The sequence below is a fragment of the Propithecus coquereli genome, unplaced genomic scaffold (assembly GCF_000956105.1).
Source record: "Propithecus coquereli isolate 6110/MARCELLA unplaced genomic scaffold, Pcoq_1.0 Scaffold473, whole genome shotgun sequence".
In the NCBI taxonomy this organism is placed as follows: Eukaryota; Metazoa; Chordata; class Mammalia; order Primates; family Indriidae; genus Propithecus; species Propithecus coquereli.
In genome coordinates, this window is record NW_012150541.1 from 533,676 (window position 1) to 547,288 (window position 13,613).

The 13,613-nt window shown below is 44.3% G+C and overlaps 1 protein-coding gene across 1 annotated transcript in view; it reads right to left on the reverse strand.

Moving 5' to 3' along the window:
• PTPRE (protein tyrosine phosphatase, receptor type, E) overlaps window positions 1-13,613 on the reverse strand; it is a 139,399-nt gene that overhangs the window by 75,468 nt on the left and 50,318 nt on the right. The window contains exon 2 of the mRNA XM_012655366.1: window positions 9,677-9,699. The gene's annotated coding sequence lies outside the window, so the exon portion shown is untranslated. The remainder of the gene's footprint in view (window positions 1-9,676; window positions 9,700-13,613) is intronic.

Sequence of the window (13,613 nt, forward strand, 5' to 3'; positions counted from 1 at the left end):
GCAGTCACCCAGGCCCACACTCAGAAGTGCTTAATGCTCTGCAACTGCTGCCTTGAAATGTGTCAGTGATTTTATCTTTCAATTTGTGTTTTGTAGGTGAGGTCTGATGGGGCGACGTCGCCTGTGCCAGGGACGTTGTGCCTCAACTCACACCTGGATTCAATTTCAATTGTTCACTTCCTGGCCCCACCAGCACCCAAGACTGCCCCCGCCCCGCCTCCTGCAGGGCCCAGGCCTGGCCCAGGCTGGGTTGGGTTAGGCTGGACACCTGCCCCCCCATGAGAGTATCCCAGAGCCCGGAGGAGCGTGACATTAAATAGAGGGTAAAAAGAACCACTATGACAGGGCCAGAGAGAGCACACAGATGGAAAAGCTTTTATCCCTGCTTTGTGAACAAGCCACTCTAGGTTTTACGCACGCGCTAAGTGCTGCCCCAGGCGCTGCGGAGAATGCAGAGATGGAGCTGACTTTTCCCTACTGGGCACGCGCCACGCCCGCCGTCCATCCACTCGCCCGTCCATCTGCCCCGCACGGGCTCCTGAGAGCCGCTGGCTGCTGGGCGAGCCGGCGTTCAAAGCCCAGGAGTTCACTCGCTGTCCTCTAGGAGTAGAGACCTGGCCCCCACCCCGTCACAGTCAGACAGGGACCAAAATCAGTCATCCTCTGGGCCTCTGCAGTGAGCCAGCCAAGTGGTAGTCTCAGGTTATGTGTCGCCCATTATACAAATTATACGTAAAGTAGGAAACAGGAGTTAGAGAGAATAATGCATTTTCTACAGTTGAACTGATAGCTCTGTGTCATTGGGCCATTCACTGAATTGGACTTTTGATTTCTCAAGATCAGTATTTAATTTTTTTAACCATGTCCTTGAAGAAAACTTTCTGGGGATTTAGGAAACTTAGAGAAGCAGCACCGGGCTTGCTGAGCCAGCCCTGAGACGGGGTCTCTGTCTTAATGGATCTGGATTCAAAACACCCGTCTGTCCCTCCCCTCGGTCCCCTGCTCATTTCAATCAGACCACTGGGTTCTGTGACCAGAGGCAATTTCAGATTTTTCAAACATCCCAGAGACAGTGTGACATATAGAGCAGACACATTCTTTAAAAATGCATTACAGCCCAGCTGGAAAAAAACCATTAATTTTTTTTTTTAACCTTTAAGATGAATTTCAGAAAGGGGCCACATGTTCTGGTGAAAAATAAAGACTCCCATTTGTACCATTGTTACAGATGCCTGGACGGGGACTTCGGCTTTCCAAGCAGGTATTTGGGTTTCTGAAGAGGTGTTTGGATTTGTTACATAGGACTTAGCTTTCTGACCAGGTGCTTGGACTTCTAACCCGGTATTTGGATTACTGCTGCCATATTTGGATGTCAGACATGGTAGCTAGGTCTCTAGAGGAGGTGTCTGGATTTCTGACGCAGGCACGTCAGCACAACGAACAGTCCTGGTGGCGGCGCCAGGCCTACAGTCTGGCCCTGAGGGTGCACGGGTGTTTCCTGAGCTCCACTGGGCCAGGGGAGCCGGTGAGCAGCTGCGCTGACGCAGGTGTCTCCTCTCCAGGGAAGCTCAGCCCGAGCAAGCCCTAAGCCCAGGCCTAAGATCTTGGGTTCAGAGCAGACTGTCTTGAAAGAAAAGCACCCCCAGCCACTGTCCCTTGTACATTTTAGTGTGCTCAGCTCTAACAGAGACCATGTTTCATGCTATTAATTTTGTGCTAGAACTTTTCCATTTCTTCCGAGGCCCCAGCCTGGATGGACAGAATTCTACAGGCTTGCAGAGGTGGCTGCAGTTGCCCACTGGGCAGCTAGGGAGACCAACGCCCTGAGAAGCTGGGGACTTGCTGGCAGCCACACGCCTAGATAGGACAGACACTCGGGCTCCTGGCCCCCCGTAGGCCGGGCCTCTGCTGCCTTTCTGATGGCGATGCTTTTCCACGTCTCGCCCCATGAGCAGTGCACCTGCCCCAATAAAGTGCAGGTTGCCTTTATTGGTTCTCTCTGATTGGTGTCTCCAGCTGCTGCCTCTGGACGCTCTTCGTGGGCTGTGTTTGCCGTCCTCGTGGATACCCGAGTTCTCGGTACCACTGGGTAAAATCTGACACTGGGGGCCAGAGGTGCTGGGTGCAGGAAATGAGCTTTCACTGCTTGTCTGGTAGGCTCAGTGGCCGTGCTCAGGCCAGGCAGGAGGGCCTCATGGTAAAGATGGGACAGCCTGTGCTTCAGATTCACCCCGAAGCAGTGGTGCTGAGGGGCAAGGAGAGGAAACACTTGGGCAAGGAGTGGGGCCCAAGACAGGATCTGAACAGCCCTGGCAGCTCTGAGCACCCCCGGTGCTATTCTCAGTGAAGGACCAGAGGGGACTGCCAGAGGCCACGCGCAGTAACCAGAATGGACAGGGAGGAAGCCCCACACGCACTGTGGGGACATAGATGGTGTCACGAGCCTTTCCACGAGGGAAACCTGCCACGTGGCTGCCCTGAATGGATTGGATTTGTACTACCCCGTCAAAAAATACTTTAAAAAATTACATAACTTTAGAAAACATTTTTGTAGAAAGAAATGTTTTTAGATGTTGACTAAAACAGGCTCCTTTTCTGGACAGCAGGACAGTCCTATGACGATGTCATCTCTGCCGTTTGTTACGAGCCTCGGGCAGGTTTCATGCCTTCTCTCAAGTGATGTACTTGCCCCCTTGTCTCAAACACTGAGCACGGTGTTACTCAGTTTACATCAAAAAGAATTTTTTAAAAAAAACATGACTTAATTCTCAGCTCAACAGGAGGAAAACATACAGCCATGGGTAGTGAATCATTCATTAAAAATTAAATCAATCCGCCCACAACGGAAACAGCAAAACAGAATGTCGGCGTTCGCTTCAAACTGGAAGGAAGCCAAAAACGGGTTTCGAAAATAGTGATGCCTCTGAATTTGCTCTTGCTCAAATCGTGTGCATTCGGAATTCCTAACTTCATCTCAGTGACATGCACTTTCCAGTCTATCTTCTACGGAGAACTCCCCTAACCCGGGAACAGAGTGGTGTTGGGGTTTCCATGGTTTCTGATGGGATTAAGTGGTCTGCTTCCTGGTGAATCACTCCTTCAAGTAAAATAAACCATCACATGGCCCCCAGAAGCATTTGCCAGAACGGATCTCAGAGCAGTGGGAAAAACACCTTTGTTTTATTAACTAACATTTCTGCTTGAGTTTTAAAATCAAAGCCCGTGGATTCCCAGCTTTTACTTCCTGGATACAAGCAACATTATAAAAAGGAAATGATCGTTTTTCAAAAAAAATTTTTCCACTAATAAAATTCTTCTTTTTTTGTTCCTACTTCTTTCAGAGAGCATAAGAGAGCAAATACAAATGAGGGAGAGGGGAAGAGTCAGCCCCACAGGACAGCACTGTCTTTTCAAAAAGAAGATTACAAAACAGTTACATCGTGGTGTCAAACCTCATCCTGGAAGGGAAGGAGAGAAACGCAGCCTGCCCCGTCATGGCAGATACAGCGGTAGTCACTTTCCAGGGGTTTATGCTGTTAACGCCAAATCCAGATAATCATCACCCTACATCATGAAACTTTATGTCTCGAAGAGATCTTTAAGCAATTCTCGCCCAGCCCTTTATATTCCAGACAAAGAACGCATGACTCAGAGTGGTGAAGGTACGAGTCTAAGTCACTGAATTTTCTAGAACTAAACTATTTCTATCCAACCCTTTTTCTAAGCACCTGAGCAAAACACACGTTTATACTTACTAGAGAAAGGACTCAAATACCAGCCTTACAAGCAATATTCCCTGAAATCAAAACTAGGCTGTACCACTTCATTTTTCAAGACCGTTCACGGTTAGGAGCCTGCAGGAGACACCTGATCAACCCTCGGCGAGTAAATGTACAAACTGCTGGCTGCGCTGGAAGGAAACCTGGCAAGTGTGTGAAAGAAAGATTAGCACGCTGGATTTGGTCAGCAGATAACACGCAGAAATAGTTGGGCACCCTGGCCAAGATCAACTCCAGTGATCATTCAACTGTTCCAAAATACAATTATCTACCAGCAAAGTGTTTGCAGAATCCACAGGATATGTTTTTATTTGTTAATGTTCTCTGTCACTTGTATAACTGTAAAATAATATTTTTCACCATGGAAAATTTTTTTTTGGCAAGTCTGAACCTCACCTTTGGCGGTGCTAATGAGAGCCGACTGTCTTTTCAGCCGGAGAGGAACGCCGTGTGAGTTTGCGGGCACACGCGAGGACACGGCTGCTTCCTCTCGCTCTGGCCTCCCCAGTCACCTCCCGGCCCGCCTGGTCTGTCTCCTCATCCTCACGGTGGAGGTGACGGTGCACACCCGACTGCCTCCAGGGCATTTACGAGGCTCAACGGAGGTAAATTGGGGCGTGCTTTGTAAATTGTGAGGCGCTCTATATGCATGTATCTTATCATAAATGCAATTTGTGATTTAAGCATAAGGCATTTTAAGTCTGGCAAAACAGGAAATAGATCAAATCCTGTTTTTCCAAATAATTTCCACAAACACGACGTTTAAAAACATTCATTTCTTAACAGCAACATGGTAACATGACAGTTTTTAAATATATATTCATTGTAATATATAGCTTTAATATGTGTGTGTATATATGTGTATATATATATATATATATATATATACATATGCACATATATACTTATAGAACTTGAACAGGAAATCTGCACCATTTCTAATAGCAGATCAATCTTGGTAGAGTTGTTTGAAATCAGTTAAATACCATTGATGTTCAGTCCTTACCATAAAATAAACACAAATCCAATTTTGGGGTTTTTGTTTACACTCCTTTCTATTCAAAACAAGGAAAGATAGGCAGAGGATCTGTTGTGCGACACGTTTTTGTTCAGCAATTCCACAGGGAGCCTTCGTTTTCTAACACTCTAAATACTTTATACCCAACTCTGCACCATAAGAAGTTTTTAAAACTCACTTTAAACTGGCAATTTTTGAGCAGAATGTGATCTAACCTCCTGTTGTTCTGTGTCCCGATTCGCTTGGGAAACCCCAGGGATGCAGCCGCAGGTGAGGTGAGCCGGTGTCGGGGGGGACTGGCCCACCCATGACCCCTGCGCTTGGCACCAGAACTCGTCCTGACGCGGCAGCCCAGAGGGCCTGAGACCTCGCTCTGTGACTCACACTCCTAAAGCGTTTATATGTTTCTTGCCTTCTTTTCCCGAATGTGAGTGATGCCACCCTGCAGGCAGCTGGCAAGGGTCTGCAGCTGACAAGGGCACCTGTCTCTGCCATGTGACCTCACAGGCAGGAAAACCTTTGCCAGAAAGTCAGCCTAAACCAGGACCTGAAGACAAGCTCTGGGAAGACCAGTGCATTGTGCCACTGCCCAGGCACCTCACACTTTCTTAGTGTCACTTTTAATTAAAATGCCACTTCACAAATCTAGCTGTTAAGGAAAATTAAGAGGGCGGCTTTGAATATAAAAATAGAAAATGTCCAACTTCCAATGGATGGAATTTTCCTGTGTCATCCAGCCAGCCTCGGGCCTCAACAATCACTAGGGATTGTTTTTCTGAAAAGGTGAACCTCACGTCGATCGCCTGCCATCTGACAGCCCATCAGGCACAACAGGACAGACAGTCCCTCTCCACCATCCCCAGCCCACTGTTGGCTGAGCTGCGGTGGATTAGAAATGGTTTCCTGGAGCATAAATCCCAGATTTCCTGCGCAGAGCTGGATAAAGTTAACCGAGGGGCTTGCCAAGTTTTCATTTAACGAAGGTTTCCGGATAATATTCTTTAGCCTAATTTTTAGATACTTCTGCAATTATATTACAAGCAACCATGACATAAATCCAAAGCGACAAGAAAGGTTCCTCTTTACCTCTTTTCCCGCTGGGATGACGCTGGAAAGCCATTCTGCCCTGGGAGAATCCATGTTTCCCCGTCAGCTGAAAAGGGATTTCTCGAAGAATTCCGGCAGCGTGTCTGCTGTGCACTCGGCGATGGACAGGAGTTTATATAGGAAATCTGTGTTCCTGCTTCCTCTAAGTGGAAACCGTGACTGATTAACACCCATGCCTTTGTTCTGTGACAAATGATTCCCTAGGAGACTCTTAGGAGGTACTTCTTGGAAGAATGTGGAAACTCTGCCGGGGAGGGGAGGGATGGAAATGGAAATGCACGGGGGACTAATCTGTTTGTCACCGTCGGATCCAAAGGCATCTTCCAACCTGCTTCCAGCTTCTGACTTCATTCAGCAGGGGAATAAGGTCTCCCTGTCGGGAGAACCACTGTTGCTCGAGGAGGAAACCCATAGAATCCATCGATGCTAACAAAAAACCCAAGTGCACGGCACAGGAAGGAAAAAGGAATCACGTATTTTAGAAAGTTTTCGTTTTTTCTTGCTGTGCACATCAGGTTACTCGTTCCTTTCTGCAATTCAGATGGCCAGCACAGAGCATGTGGCTCCCGCTCCGCCAGCTGAAGTGTCACTCTGCTGACGCGGCCAGAAAGCATGCTCAGAGTGGCCACCCTGCCCCGTCAGGATGTAGACTCAGCCCTTGAACTTTATTTTAAAACTTACAGATTATTTTTTCCTGCCATGGTGGTCACTCAAACCAACACCAAAAAAAGAAAAAGAAGTCAGAAGAAAAACATCACACTTGATAAAACAACAGAGGAGGGAGCAGAGATCATTAAAGAAGATCACACTAGTGAACAAATGTCCTAAGTAAATACAAAAATGGAAATTCACTGTGACTTAATATTAGCACTTTCATTTAGTTTTCTTTTATTCCTTGGGTATGTCCACGAACCAAGTGAAATAGGCAAGTTTCAGTATCATTTAATTTTACCTACTAGTGGATACCCTTAGGTATAACAATATACGACCTCAAAGAGTCTGGAGAAAATATTTAAACCTTAATTATGTGTCTTTTATAAATTCTTACTTCCGCAATTCCATTGCATTAAATACTACGCAACAGAGACCCACAGAGTTGCAAACATTCTCCAGCTGAAAGAACTTTGATTATACTTGATCACCGATATGAACTACAGTATTACTTCCACAGATCCATTGTTAAATGCAAGGAAAATGGAAAAGGAACATCACAATGAGTGGCTTTGCTCAAAAGACCCCTCATAATCTAGTTTAACAGGGAAAAAGACTTATTTTTAGAAGTCAAATATTAATATGGAGGTTTTTGAAGGGAAAAATCAGGGGTTATTGCTAGTGAAAGGAACTCCTCTTGATATGTATTACAGTACCAGCATGTATGTTATAGCCCAGTTAAGTGCCTTCTTTAAAAATTGGAAACAGTTTCCACAATTCTGGATGATGTTAGTAAGAGTGGCAGTGACAATAGCTGGCATTTATTAAACGCTTACCTTAGGTCATCTCACTTAAATGTCACAACAATCCTAGGGAAGTGGTGGCAGAGGGGAGAAGGAGGCTCACACAGGTCGCAGTGTTCCCTCAGCAAGTGCTGACCAGGCTGCTCTGCAGCCACCCACCAGGTATGCACAGGTGCACACAGGTGCGCACAGTGGCTGCGGCACAGCCTCCAGCCCCAGGGAGCTTCCCTGTCTTGCCCGAGGTGGACTATTTATTACTTAAATCAATTTAGTTCTAACTGATTCAAAAGTGCGTTTCTAATCCCACAAGTCAGAAATAAGTTCCTGCAATTAATCGAACACTTGAAGCTCTGAAACAAGTCTCAGACATACAGCAATGAGAATGTAAAAGGCTAAGAGACCAATCTGGTATTTCACCCTGGTGGCCCAGTGGGCAGATTCCAAACGAGGGCAGCAGGTAAGGTAGCACCGATAGGGGGTTCATGTTCCGAACGCCTTTTCCTCATGTCAAAGAGAAAGACTCCTGCAATCGGAAGCACTTTAAATCTAGGAACTCAGCACCTCCCTAAAGCAGAATTCACTTTCCTGCAGAAATGGAGGCACAGGATGGGGCCAGGGGGGTGGGGAGGGAGTTTCGGCCCAAAGCTTCTCTGGCTACCAACTGTCCCAGTGCGGGCCGGGAGGCACAAGAAGTCAGGTCCTGGACAAATGCTTGGTTACCTCTGGGCCGGGCACCAACTTCTGAACCTCCTGCTGTTTCCAAGACAATGCTAGGGAGGTGAAGGAGTCTGGAAGCACCTGTCATCGGATTACTCCGCTGACAGAGCTGTGGACGTCCTGACAGGCAGCAAATCAACTTGGCAAGAGGCCAGGAAACCCAGGACGGGGCCGAAGGCAGGACAGGGTGTGGAGTGGCCAGTACCCAGTGGAAAGTCGGGGGTGGGGGGCAAAGGTTGCACGCTTGTGATAAACCATACTCTGTGCCCCGTATTTTGGAAGGAGATGAATCTGTGGGGTCTGGACCCTCAAATGTTTCATTCCAGCTTGGTAGTCACCTTCAATAAAGCACTCGATCGCTGTTTTTGATGAAGTCATGTTTAGCATGCATTCGACCTACGTCAACAAGCCTAACGCTTCTTGATTGGGATTCCGAGGCATTAAGGGATGGCAGACTTCTTGTAATTAAGTCTCTATCCCATTAATATTATCCAGTAATGATCTGTCTCTTTGATCCCACTGTTGACATTTGCCCAAGTAGGGCATGCCATTCAGAATCCACAACATCCCATAATGATGCCACAGAGAACGTGGACAACAAAATCAGCTTAGTGGTAGCTAATGAAGGCTTCCCTTCTCTCTGGCTTGATAAATTGTTAATTATGTTTAATATTCCTTACGGAGATAGAAAGAAACAGTCCATGCAGTCAAAATGCGTGTGATCACACCAAGAACAACCATAGCATTTATGCCCAGATGGAATTGGGCCACCGAGGGCACCCTGCCTAAGAGAGGGCCAGCAAGGGCAAAATAACTGATCCACTGATGTTAAAATGATTCCAGGACAGAGTCGATGCCTTTCGAACAAGGTTATGCATCTAGGAAATACCGCTTCCCCGTGGCCAGCATCACGCACTTGCTGAGGCCAAGCACAGGCAGAGCGCTCCCCGTGCACCTGCCCGCAGGCTGCAGCCACTTCAAAAGCTCTTGGATTTCTTCCTCCCTCAATTTCTTTAGGAAATTGAACAGCATGAAGTGGATTAAACAGATCACCAAAAGGCTATGTTGTTTGAAGTTTTCTTTTTCTGAGGACATCAAGGCCATGTAATTTTGCCATAACCAGACCCAAAGCCATGAAATGGTGTGACACAGACGTATTCACCGAGAGTGCAGCCCAGACAAGCTCCTTTTCAGCAGTTTCCCTGCGGCAGATCAATTTAAGAAGCAATTACCGTCGATGCCATGACCTGCCCCACGCTCCCCAGCAGTCCTCAAACGTGAGCGCAGAGATAGGCGAGGCCCTTGCAGAGGTAGGGAGAGGTTGGCGAAAGGGAAGCATATGGAAATCGTGTCCTCCACAATACGGTTCAGCAGATCGTGCAGCGGAGCCAAATGTTAGACACGCACACAAAATGACGCAACAAAAAGCGGGACATGAACCCGTTTGAGCAAATTAAGGCATAAAATTCAAATATAACATGCTGACCATATGGTCTTCTTTCTCAAGAAAATAATCCTCCTCTAACCATTAAATCCCACGCATTTTTTTTTAGCTAGTTAACTATATATCAGAAATAATTTTTAAAACGTTTTGTACTCACCAAAGGAAAACGAAGGCTATAGTCTGAAAAAGAAGAAGAAAACAAAAAAAGAAAGAAAGCGTTAGTTTTCTGGTTAACAGGAGTTAGCTGCTAATCGTAGCCTCTTCTTGCTCTACAGCCCTAGCTGAGTATGTTCATTTTTCCTTCATTGTTCGGGGTCTTCTGGAGACCTTTGTATCTAGATGATTACTTCTTTTTGCTGCAGTCATTAGCTTTCAACAGTGTCCTACCCCAGACTCTCCTGTGACCTCCGTTGTCAGTTGATGGGGGTGTCTGCTGCCCCAGCCCCCAAGACGCTCCATCACTTGGCTGCCCCTTGCTGTTCCTACACGGCTCCTCCCCCCTGAAACAGGCCCCTCAGCCCACCCTCCCCAGACACAGCCTTTTAAAACCTGGCCTGGGGCAGTGACTTCGCCCCAGTTTTCCAGCTTAATCAGTATCCAGCTCAATCATTCCCACTCATTTAGCTCTCATGTTCCTTTTAAAATATAGCTTCATGGAGATATAATTTACATACCATAAAGTTCACCTGTTTAAAGTGTACAGTTCAATGGTTTCTAGTATATTCTCACAGCTCACGACCATCACTATAACCTAGTATCAGAACATTTTCATCATCTATAAAGAAATCCTAGGTCCCTTAACTGATTAGTTCCCCAGCCCCATCCTCCGCCCATCGCCAGGCAACCACCAATCTTCTTTCTGTCTCTATAGATTTGCCTATTCTAGACATTCCATATAAATGGGCGCATATAAATGTGGCCTTTTGCGACTGGCTTCTTTCACTAAGCATTATGTTTTTGAGGTATATCCATGCTGTAGCATGTACCAGTACTTCATTCTTTTTTATGGCTGAATAATATTCTATTGTTTGGATATACTGCATTTGTTTACCCATTCCTCAGTTGACAGACTTAGCTCTCAAGTTCTGGTATGTGTGGCCACTATAGCAGCCTCACACTAGGGCTATCAGGCTACCATCTACTTATGGATGAGAACCACGCTGAGTTGTCACTGCACATGTACACCACTAAAGAGTGGCAGCATGTTTTAATTGTCATTATTTTTAAATAGCTAATGCAGTACATGACATTTTTCACCAAAATAGATAACTTGCTGTCTTAGTTCTAAGGCTAAATATCTCAAATCAAATAAAACAAAGACTCTACAATACACAATTATAACAAGTTGTTATAAATTGTTGTATGGTTATACATTGAAAAGTTGACCTGTGAAGTAGTTTTGAAGCCAAAAAAGCAGAAGAAATAGTTCTTGTTACTAAGGCATTTTAAATCTAGTTGGGCAAATCTAAAGAATAATCTAAAACTATTCTTAATGGTGGGAAGACTGACTATTTCCCCTGAATAACTGGAACAAAGCAAGTATATCTGCTCTTACCACTCATATTTAGCATTGTACTGGAAATCTTAGCCAATGCAGTAAGGCAAGAAAAGGAGTTAAAAGACATAGGAATTGGAAGGAAAAAAAAAAAGACTTCATTTTCAGATGACATGATATTCTACATAGAAAATTCCAAAGAATCTGCTGACAATATGATCTAGAAAAACCCAAAGATTCTACCAAGAGTCTCCGGGAATCAATAAACAAATTCAGCAAAGTCTCAGGATACAGAATCACTGTACATAAATCAGTAGCATTTCTATATACTAAAAACAGTCAAGCTGAGAGTCAAATCAAAGACTCAGTATCATTCACAATAGATATAAAGAAAATAAAATACCTAGGAATATACTTAACCAAGGAGGTGAAAGATCTCTACAAGGAGAACTAGGAAAATCTGAGGAAAGAACTTACAGAAGATACAAACACATGGAAAACCATATCATGCTCATAGATAGGTAGTATCAACATTGTTAAAATGTCCATATTGCCCAAAGTGATTTACAAATTCAATGCAATCCCCATCAAGTTACCAAAATCATACTTCACAGATCTAGAAAAAATAATTCTATCCTTTGTTTGGAACAAGAAAAGAGCCCAAATAGCCAAAACAATCTTAAGCAAAAAGAACAAAAACTGGAGGCCTCACATTACCAGACTCCAAACTATACTGCAAGGCTATAGTAATCAAAACAGCATGATATTGATGCCAAAATAGAGACATAGACCAATGGAACAGAACAGAGAACCCAGACATAAAACCATCTACCTACAACTATCTGATCTTTGACAAAGCAGACAACATACACCGGGGAAAAGAAACCCTATTCAATAAATGGTGCTGGGAAAATTGGATAGCCACATGCAGAAGAATGAAACAGGACCCCTATCTCTCACCACTCACAAAAATTAATTCAAGATGGATAAAAGACTTAGATCTAAGGCATGAAACCATAACAATTCTAGAGGAAAGTGTAGGGAAACTCTTCTAGATATCAGTCTAGGCAAAGAATTTATGAAAAAGACCCCAATGGCAATCATGGCATCAACAGAAATTAATAAATTGGATTTGATTAAACTAAAAAGCTTCTGTACAGCTAAGGAAATAATCAACAGAGCAAAAGACAGCCTACAGAATGGGAGAAAATATTTGCAAGCTACACATCTGATAAAGGGCTAATAACCAGAATTTACATAGAACTCAAGCAAATCATCAAGAAAAAAACCAGACAATCCTATTAAAAAGTGGGCAAAAGACATGAACGGAGGCTTCTCAAAAGAAGAAAGACCAATGGCCAAGAAACATATGAAAAAAATGCTCAATGTCACTAATCATTAGAGAAATGCAAATTAAAATCACAGTGAGATATCACTTTATCCCATTTAGAATGGCTTTTATTAAAAAGTCCAAAAACAATAGATGCTGGTGTGTATGCAGAGAGAAAGGAACACTTACACACTGTTGGTGGGACTGCAAATTAGTATAACCTCTATGGAAAACAGTATGGAGATTCCTCAAAGAACTAAAAGTAGACCCACCATTCGATCCAGTAATTCCACTCCTGGGTATTTACCCAAAGGAAAAGAAGTCATTTAATCAAAAATACACCTGCACTCGAATGTTCATTGCAGCACAATTCACAACTGCTAAGATGTGGACTCAACCCTAGTGCCTAGCAATTCATGAGCGGATTAACAAAATGTGGTATATGTACACCATGGAGTACTACTCAGCCACAAAAAAGATGAATTAATACCTTTTGCAACAATCTGGATGGAACTAGAGACCATTCTCCTAAGTGAAGTATCTCAAGAATGGAAAAACAAACATCACATGTACTCACTATTAAATTGGAACTAACTAATGAGTACACAAGGGCATGGAGGGAAGTAAAACTCAGTGGAGAGCAACTGGGGGGAGGCAAAATGAGGGGAGGGGAATAAATCCACCTAATGGGTACTATGAACACTATTTGGGTGACAGGCACACCTATAGCTGGGACTTAAGCATTACAAAAGTGATCTATGTAACCTAAAACATTTGTACCCCCTTAATATTTTGAAATTAAAAAAAAAACCCAAAGAATCCATAAAAAGCTTATTAGAGCTAATATGTGAGTTTAGGTCACAAAATAAAAAGTTAATACAAAAATTAATAGTATTTATATAAACTAACAATGAACATTTATAAATAAAACATCCAAGAGACTCTATCCCATGCCATGGCATCTACTTGGGAAGCTGTATAACACAGCTGGGAGACAACCTGTTGAGTAACACAGAGGGTTCCAGCATGACATACAACACAACAGCAAGGAGTTGGGAGGGCACTGGGTTTGGGCGAGAGGTGATCACTTGGGAATCACTGTAAGGTTAACTTACGACAGGAGTCCATCCTTCCGCTTCCCAAAAAGAACCAGGGAAGATGGTGGAAAGAATGACTTCTGGTCTTTGCCCAGAGCCAAGCAAGGGGAGAAGCCAGGAGTGGAAGTTACTTCCAGTATCTCAAAAGGATTGATAGAAGTGCTCAAAGATA